Source organism: Festucalex cinctus, chromosome 2, assembly GCF_051991245.1.
Source record: "Festucalex cinctus isolate MCC-2025b chromosome 2, RoL_Fcin_1.0, whole genome shotgun sequence".
NCBI classification, from domain to species: domain Eukaryota; kingdom Metazoa; phylum Chordata; class Actinopteri; order Syngnathiformes; family Syngnathidae; genus Festucalex; species Festucalex cinctus.
The window spans coordinates 32717700-32726886 of NC_135412.1; positions in this window are offsets into that span (position 1 = coordinate 32717700).

Sequence of the window (9187 nt, forward strand, 5' to 3'; positions counted from 1 at the left end):
ATTTTCTCCGAAGAGCATTTGTCACATCAACAGTACGGTAGTTGTTTTCTGCATGACTAGCTACACAAGATACACCTAAAGATTTTTTTCCCTTTCAGTAAGTGTGTTTTATGTGTGCAAAATATGTACTTCTCTTCCTAATTTCCCCAGCATTTTATACTCACTCTAAAATATTGAACCGCTGCAGAGAAAACAAAATACAGTGTACGTGCCAAGACATGTTTTGATGCAAGTTGTAAGCTTGATGAGCTCTGCTGGGTACTTGCGGTCGACCATCCAAGTCTTAACAGAGAGAATGAGTATGCACACAGCAGCCAGAGCGTCACAGCCAAATTCTTTTCTCTTATCAGCAATGAAAAGCTTTCTTATGATGAGGCCTAAATGGCGCCGTCAGACAAGTTCTTTTACACTGACATGGCCAGATTTTCAAAAAGGCCACCTGTGGAGCTCCTTATTCCACAGGTTCCAAGAGCAAAACAAAACAGTGCAGTGATCCACAGAGAAATCGGCAGGAGTCGACCGTATACAGAGTGGATGTTTACTTCCTCGTCTGGGACTTGCTGTCACTGTGTTCTGCATTTTTGTCTCAAAGTGAGCGTTTGTACTAAAAAAGAAAAAAGAAGCGGTCTCAACAGTGAGGCTACTGTTCAAAAAGAAGTGTCCAGATGAATGTGTGTGAAGTCATTTCAAGTGCCAACAAACCATGCTCCGTCGAATGTTTCCGCAAATGAGTCACTTCTGACAGTGAAATTACGCGAGTATTTAAAAATAATCAACACAGAAAAGAACTTTTTAGTTGACTTTACCATAAAGTAGTGAACATTTTTGCACTTTTGCTCAAAAGCACTTCCACTCCCTTCAGATCAAAATCAGCTAGGCCCGATGTTTGTGGAAAATGATCCAAAGTGATTATACTGTTCAATATTTCCAAATTTTTACAGCATGTGCAGTCACCTCTGTGATTCTAGTAATATCAAGACTGGCCTGTGAGAGGCAGCATGCTGCCACGGGACACCCAGACTACTATAACACACAAAGAAGAAAGATCAATAGTAGAGGAAGACACGGAAGAAGCTAGGCTCCCTCGTCACTCTCTTACAATAATGGCTTAAGTCATATTTTGACTATATATATATATATAGTAGGTTTAAAAAAAAAAAAAAAGCTCACTAAGTTTTGTGTAATAAAGTAAAGTGAACTAAAATTGCCAAATGACTGTTCAACGTTCTTTCTTCTGTATGGCCAAAATTAAAAATAAATAAATATATTTAAAATGAAAATCAAATGCTCATTTATGATTTTAATTGACAAAAGCAAAAACAAAGTACATTTTCACTATAGTTGTAGTCAATTTGAGACAGTTTTATAAACGTTTTAAATTTTTAAGCATTTTTGTTTTTATTATATTTCCTGAACAAAAATCTTCATTAACTATAACAGCCTTGATTGGGACATTTAAATATGCATTAAGATGTGTACCCTGCTACAGTTGTGGGAATGTATCAACACTTTTTCTCATGGAGTGCTTTGGAAACACCATTTTCTTTTGTCCCCTTTGGGCCACCATACGTATCGTTGTGATGGTCAGTTGGCAAGTGTACTACAACAGAATCATCTTCTGCATGTCATATATTAGCCACAGTATAGCCACAGTATTGGCTGTCATATCATCACATCATTGTAACTCACATACAGTGTAATTTTGTCACTTTGAGAAGGCATGTGCAAGTTATTGGGGGCAGGTTTGCAGGGCAGGCAACACATTAAGGGATCCATTGCCACTCTGTTGTGATATTTCTTTTAATATTGTGAGTACCCCACCCCCGCCTCCCTAAAAAAACGTATTCAGCTTCAGTTTCTCATATTCGGACGGGGTGCAAAGTTATTTGTGCCCCCAGTGTGAGGCATCGACTTCACCAAACAGTTGTCTGCTACACCAGTCATCACCTTTGCCCTCGATCGTCAGGAACCAGAAGGGCCGAGGGGCACAGAGCCAGACGCTGTGGCAACAAGAAAAACGCTCAAGACATTTACCGAGTGTCGCTAAAAGAAATCCACATGCGGAATCCTAATCCCTCGGTGGGAGGACAGTTTGATTTATATCTCGAAAGCTTTTTTTTTTTTTTTTTCTTAAGTCAGCGAGACAGACAGAGTGATGACCCAATCATCTTGCGACAGTGACCCCACTATTTTAAACCGCTGTGTTAACTGTGGTGAATTCTCCCGTCAGTGACTCCTGCAAATATTTCACAAGCATTCCAACTGTGCACTGTCTGTCCTCGGTGGAGCCCAATAAATTGGCCCACCAACTACACACAGTCACGCAGTCTCTCTCTCTCTCTCTCTCTCTCTCTCTCTCTCTCTCTCTCTCTCTCTCTCTCTCTCTCTCTCTCTCTCTCTCTCTCTCTCTCTCTCTCTCTCTCGGTCATCTTTTGACATCATCAAACCAGTCAACTGGAAGAGGGGTTGTGATTCTTGTGTGTCCTTTTATGCCATGGAAGAAGAGTGCTGCGCAATCACAGCAGAAAAAGATAGCATTGCCTCATCTGGTGGGCCACAAAGCAAAAAAAGCTTATGGGTAGGTTGAACTGCTAGTTTTAATTAAATCAATTAGACATGCGAATCCAATTATATTTTGCTAATATCTATTGTTGATGATTTTAAAAAAAAAATGACAGAGACCTAAATGTTTGATAGTGAGTGAAGTGTGGGCCTGTTTTTTTCCCAGACCAATACTAGTACGAATACTCAACTCATGAGTAATTACCGATACCAAGTACAGATACCACTTGTACGTTTGAGAAATAAAATATCCTAAAAAAACAAAACAAATAATAATTTTAAAGAAACACATATTTATTTATTTATTAGCATTTTTTTCCTTAACATTGCTTGAAATTAATGTAAATGTTCTATTCTTCTAGTTTATAATTTCTAATTCCACAAGAGGGTAGTGGCGATACTGCTATCAGTCATCATTGCGTGTACCTACCAATACTTTGAAGTAAGGCCTGGTATCAGCCCGATATCGACACCTGATATTGGCACTCGCCCATCCCTAAAAAGTGCATTTGTTTCATTTGTCTTATATTAAAATAGGTTACTACCTCACAACCACCGGAAAATATGTTCTCCAGACAAGTCCAGTCCCCACCGGCCTCCACTCATCAAGTTGCAGTTGCTACTCATAAGACCTCACTCAAAGAGATGCATGTACCCGACAGCATCAAAACATAATTTAAACACGCAAAAGTGAATTCCGACAGGGTTACTGATATCTTGCATTCCTTTGATGAAGCCATCAAAATATTAATGTATGCAGAATTCTCAGAATATTTTGGCTAAATCATTGATGTGCAAAATTTGATTATTTCCTCTCGTAATGTAAACATTTTTTTCTTCTTTTTGTAAACACAGGAGTTGGAGAATTAGTCACACACTATTTGACAAGCACGCTTCTCTTCACAGACGTGTTCTTGCTCCAAATTTCAGAAAGATTTACGCTTATTGAAATTCTTATCGTCATTCCAGCGCTTATGAGGGAGCTTTGAAGCAATTTAGCATCTTAATCCAGTTCAATAACTTTATGCATATTGTGAAAGAAAGGCAAATGAATCCCTTCAAAGGACAAACGTGTAATCATGTGCAATCCACTTAGACAGTGGCAGAAGACCAATTACAGTAGATATAAAAGTCTACACCCGAACCCCCACCCAACCCGTTGAAATACCAAGTTTTTGAGACTAACATTAATAATATTGATTTTTTGTTTTGTATCAAAAACGTGATATATAATTTTCCAAAGGGGAATTAAAAATAAACAATGGTGATAATGTAGTATTGTATAGTATATTAACTAATCACATTCAAAAATATGTTAAATGGGAGTCAATCAGCACACCTGCCACCATTTAAGGTGCCTCTGAATAACCCCACAAATATTTCAGAGATTCCATTAGGTTTGTCCTGACTTATTTTTTTTCTTTTTTTTTCGTATTGAATCAGAAGCCTGAAGGTTTTGTGACACTGACTGGTCATTTCCTCCACCTTGACTAAGGGCCAAATTCATATGGAAGAAAAACAGCCCCAAAGAATGTTGCTTCCACCACCGTACTTTTCTCTAAGTAAGGTGTTTATTTGGCGAAGAGTTGTGTTTTGTGTCTGCCAAATATACATGCCGATTGGGATTATGGCCAAAAAGGTTTACCCTGGGTTTCATCTGACTGCAATACATATTCTCACATGCACTGCAGAGATAAGATATGCATTTTCACCCTATCCCATAGCGAAGACATATGCAGAAGACAGGAGATTGTTGTCCCATGTACTAAACATTCCTCTGATGCTGCAGAAGCTCGTACCCTGGCTTGTGCTATAAGATGTGATGCCAAAATGTTTTTTTCTATATCTTATGTTTTTTAGACCACAAAAACTTGGCAATTGTGTAGACTTCTTATATCCACCTAGATGTGATCAAAACAGCTGAAGGCTACCATTTGCTCTCGTGTGTTTCATATTCCTTCAAGCAGAGGCAGCTTGAATAATCTTGTTTACTATATGGAATTGGCAGCAATGGAGCTTCCCAGCTCATCGCTGATTAAAAGGATGAGAATGTCATCCCCTGCCTGGAAAGGCTCTTATGGCACTTGTGCGGATAACAACGCTCAGTTGAAAACTTTTTTGTCACTGTACAAACCAATTCTTAGCCACCAGAACCTCAACAAAAAACAAACAAGCAACCAAAAACACTACATCCAAGATTGCATAGTAACACTGTACAGTATATACACTACAGAAGACATGAATGTCTCTTGTGGTGTTTTTTTTTTCAACCAGTGCAATAAAGGCTTTGTACAGTCAAACTCATGCAGCGTCCAATTTTGCAATTATAGAAGCAATTATCTCCTCTTCTTATAAATAGGTGGAAACAGCATGCCTGACATGTAGCAACACATGCTTGATATACTCATCTCATACTGGGGAACTGCATGAAAGCGCCACTGAAAAAAGTTGTTTGAAGTCTGACTTGCTGAAACAAAAACTTCACATATAATAAAACCAATATACAAAATACATCTAGAAATAATATCACAGTACCTTTTTATTTTATTTTTTTTAACTAAAGCTGAACCCACACACTCTTTTTACTGGCTGTGTTCCGAATTACATTCAAACTAATGTAAAATTGGCAACTGCCACAATTAAAAAATACCTCTGATTAACCCCAAATAAAGTTCAGATGCTCTTGTCGACTTTATAATACAATTATTGTGCTTTCAATCTAACACTGGCTGATATTTGGACCTGTTCAATTATGTCCACCTTGACAAGAAAAATAGCCCCAGTGTCATGATTTGTGTTTTTTGTATTGCTGTCAAAGTTAAAGTGTTAACTAATTAATTAATATATATATATATATGACAGCGGATGGTTACGTTAAAGGTAGCACAGGTTGTGTTTGAACAATAAACATAACTACATGCATTAAAATAAAGCGTTTAATAAATGTAGAATATTTATTCATGCCACACTATTGGAGTCATTTTTCTTTTTATGCAAGTAATTAACTGATTAGAAAAAGAGGAGGATGAGAATGTGCAGTGGATCAAAAATGTTGAAGACATCCTCGTAACATTAAATGTCGAAAGAATTAACATGCAACAGGTGCAATTTAAATTTGGGGACAACAAATGTTGATTAAAAAAAAAAAAAAAGCCTTTTTAATCAACCGATTAATCGTGATTAATGTGAAGCCCCTTAAGCTCCAAAAGGTGATATGCAATATTAGAAATTGCTTCCAAAATAACATGCTCTCACGTTTTAAAAATAAAAATTCTTCCATCTTTATGACCTCATATTTTTTAATACAAAATACAGCATACAATCTTGTTCACACAAAACAGTCTCATGTGAATAAGATGGAGATATGTTCCACTTAGGGAATTAAAGGGGCATTGTGGTTACATTATTCAGTTAATAGGGTGAATATAATGAGGGAGAAATAGACCTATAGGCCTACCTTTAAATATTCATGATTTTTTTTTTTTTTTTTTTGCACAGCAGGACTAAAAGAATGGGGAAATTATATAATTTGAGATATGAAATAATAATAATAATAATAATAATAATAATAATAATAATAATTATTATTATTATTATTATTATTATTATTATTATTATTATTATTATCATTATTATTATTATTATTATTATTATTATTATTATTATTATCCATCTATCCATTTTCTTGACCACTTATTCCTCACAAGGGTCGCGGGGGATGCTGGATGCTGGATCTAAGGTGGCTTTGGACAGTAGGCGGGGGACACCCTGAACTGCTTGCCACCCAATCACAGTATTATTATTATTATTAGTAGTAGTAGTATTAGTATTAGTATTATTATTAAGTATTAAATATGTTTCTGTTCTTGTAATGGAAAAAGAGCAGAGAAGGCCATGTGGATCCACAGGAAGATGGAAGTATTTCTAGCACAAACAACGCAAGTTTATTGGCAAAATTAATTCATAGGATTGACTATAGTTGAACAGTATGTAGGCCTATTGTTTTTGTAATTCTATATTCAACATTATATTCGATTAATTGTATTTTTCTGTTCTTGTAGTAGAAAAAGAGCAGTGAAGGCTATGTGGATGCGCAGGAAGAAGAAAGTGTTTCCAGCACAAACAACGCAAGTCTATTAGCAAAATTAGTGTTTAGGATTGACCATACTTGAACAGTATGTATTGCTTACGTAATTGTATAGTCAACATTATATTCAATTAATTGTTTTACTCATATTGTATTGAAAAGTAGGACCCAATTTCCTCTGTCACAATGTTTGGTTTGCTCTTCTATGGTTTTCATGACACTTCTCATTGACTTTGCTGAGAAAACACACAAAGTTAAAGATGCTCACTGAGTTGAAGTCACAATACTGTATTTATTGAAGCAGGGTGAACATCATAATGTCAATTGTAAGTTGAAGAACTAAACAGCAAAGAATACTCTGATGATTACGACTAGTACTTATGAATGACTCCGTGGTTATGCCACAGTAAAATGTACGTGAATGACTTCATCTGCCACAAGCACTCAAAATATTTCATCGCAGTCTGTTATTCAGGAAGAAGCAGTGATGACAGTTTCCTACCGATTTAGATTTCCTCAGGAGCGTCCAAAATATGATCCACGGTTCGATTCAGCTGTCCTATCATCACATACCCGGCAGGATTACGTTTTTTGCTCCAATTTTCCTTTCTGCAGGTGGCCGGCGACTTGTTTAAGTGAGTCCGTCAGCCACTGCAACTGTACCTTAAGTGTCTCAACAAGGTCGTTTCTCTATTTTGGAAGTGAAAGAGGTCAAAGGACACACACAACAGAGGACTAAGTGTGTTGCGCGTATGCGTGTGTGTGTGTGTGTGTGACGACATTTATATACTATGACAGGCATGCACCCGTAGGCTTAAGGGAAGTATTTCACGTTGCGTGTTTGTGCGTGTGCAGTGTGAGTGTCTGTCCTCATTCATAGGGCAACCTGTAGTGTTCTTCTACTTCCGTACACATGCGCTTGATTGATGAGTACTGTTAATCCATGCATGTAATTGTCTTTTCTGGGTAAGCGGGCTTAGCCTCCGTCAATTTCTTTCTGCTCTTTATGTCATTTGCATGCACTTGCAGAAGAATGTTAATGAACTCGTGCAAGTGTATGGCACTGCTTGAATTAAGTTATTGTGCTTTCCAGGAGTGTAGGTAGAAACATTTTCATCACACCATGATGGCTTTCCACAATTGCACCATAACTCCCCAACTACATGTATTGATTAGATTTGAAGAATACATTTTAAATGCACCTTGTGGAAAAATATAAATCACAATGTTAGAACGGTTTTGTCTTTTTTGGTTCATTTTGTTAATTTAAGTTTTTCTACCACTGATCATTTGATGCAGAAAGGACTGAAATGATTTTAATTTTATTTTATATAATTCATGAATATGGCGGCACAGTGGATGATTGGTTAGTGCTGAGGACGCAAGATCGAGTCCAGGCTCCGGCCTTCCTGGGTGGAGTTTGCATGTTCTCCCCATGCCTTTGTGGGTTTTCTCCGGGTACTCCGGTCTCCTCCCACATTCCAAAAAAAAATGCATGGCAGGTTAATTGGGTGCTCTGTATTGTGCTTGTGAGTGTGGATGGCTGTTATTCTCCGTGTGCCCTGCGATTGGCTGGCAACCAGTTCAGGGTGTACCCTGCCCACTGCCTGAAGCCGGCTGGGATAGGCTCCAGCACCCCCATGACCCTTGTGAGGAGTAAGTGTAAATTAAACACTTACTTATTGTTTATTAATGGATGGATAATTTATAAATTTTTACTTGGTCATTCATAAATATATCTTCTGTTGTTATGACGATGCCTAATCTTTTGGCAAATGTTGTCAAACCTTCACCTTCTACATTTTGACAGTATGTACGTGTAAAATCGAATGAGATCAAATACAATAGCATCATTAAATTATAAGAAAAAATATTAATATGTTAATTGTCTTATAATATTTTGATTGTGCGCCGATGTAGATTAATTTAACAATATTTTCTAAAAATAATAATAATAATAATAATAATAATATAATAATAATAATAATAACAGTATATTAAAACACAGTTTTATACAATTCAAAGCATATTGTTAAATGACTAAACTCTTGGATCATGTCATTCCACGATTAGGGCCATATTTCCGTACCTAGCCAATGCGTTTTGGTGGTTTATCCCAACTTATTGCACAGTTTTGGTGGTTTAAAAACAAAACAAAAATTCCCCTATTTTTTTCCCCCCAATGCATTTATAATGGGCTTCAATTATATGCAATTCGCTGGCCCTGCCTGCTCCCTATCCCACAGTAATGCAGTCTATACGGTATTGCAGAGGCGGAGTGGGAGAGAACAGACTTGATAAACCCTTACTAAGCCCGTCAGCCTGTGTGTGTAATGAATGTGTGTTTTGCGTGTGCAAGTGAGTTGTTTAAATGAAGCATCCTGCTCTCACCTTAGTGCTTATTCATGTGCAGGAATGTGTGAAGTGCAAGTTGAGAGCGATGAAGTGCTTCTCCGAGATGAACACAAAGACAGCAACAGACCTCATTTGTTGTCCTCATTTAGGGTTGCTGGAGCCTTTCCCCACTGACAAGAAGCG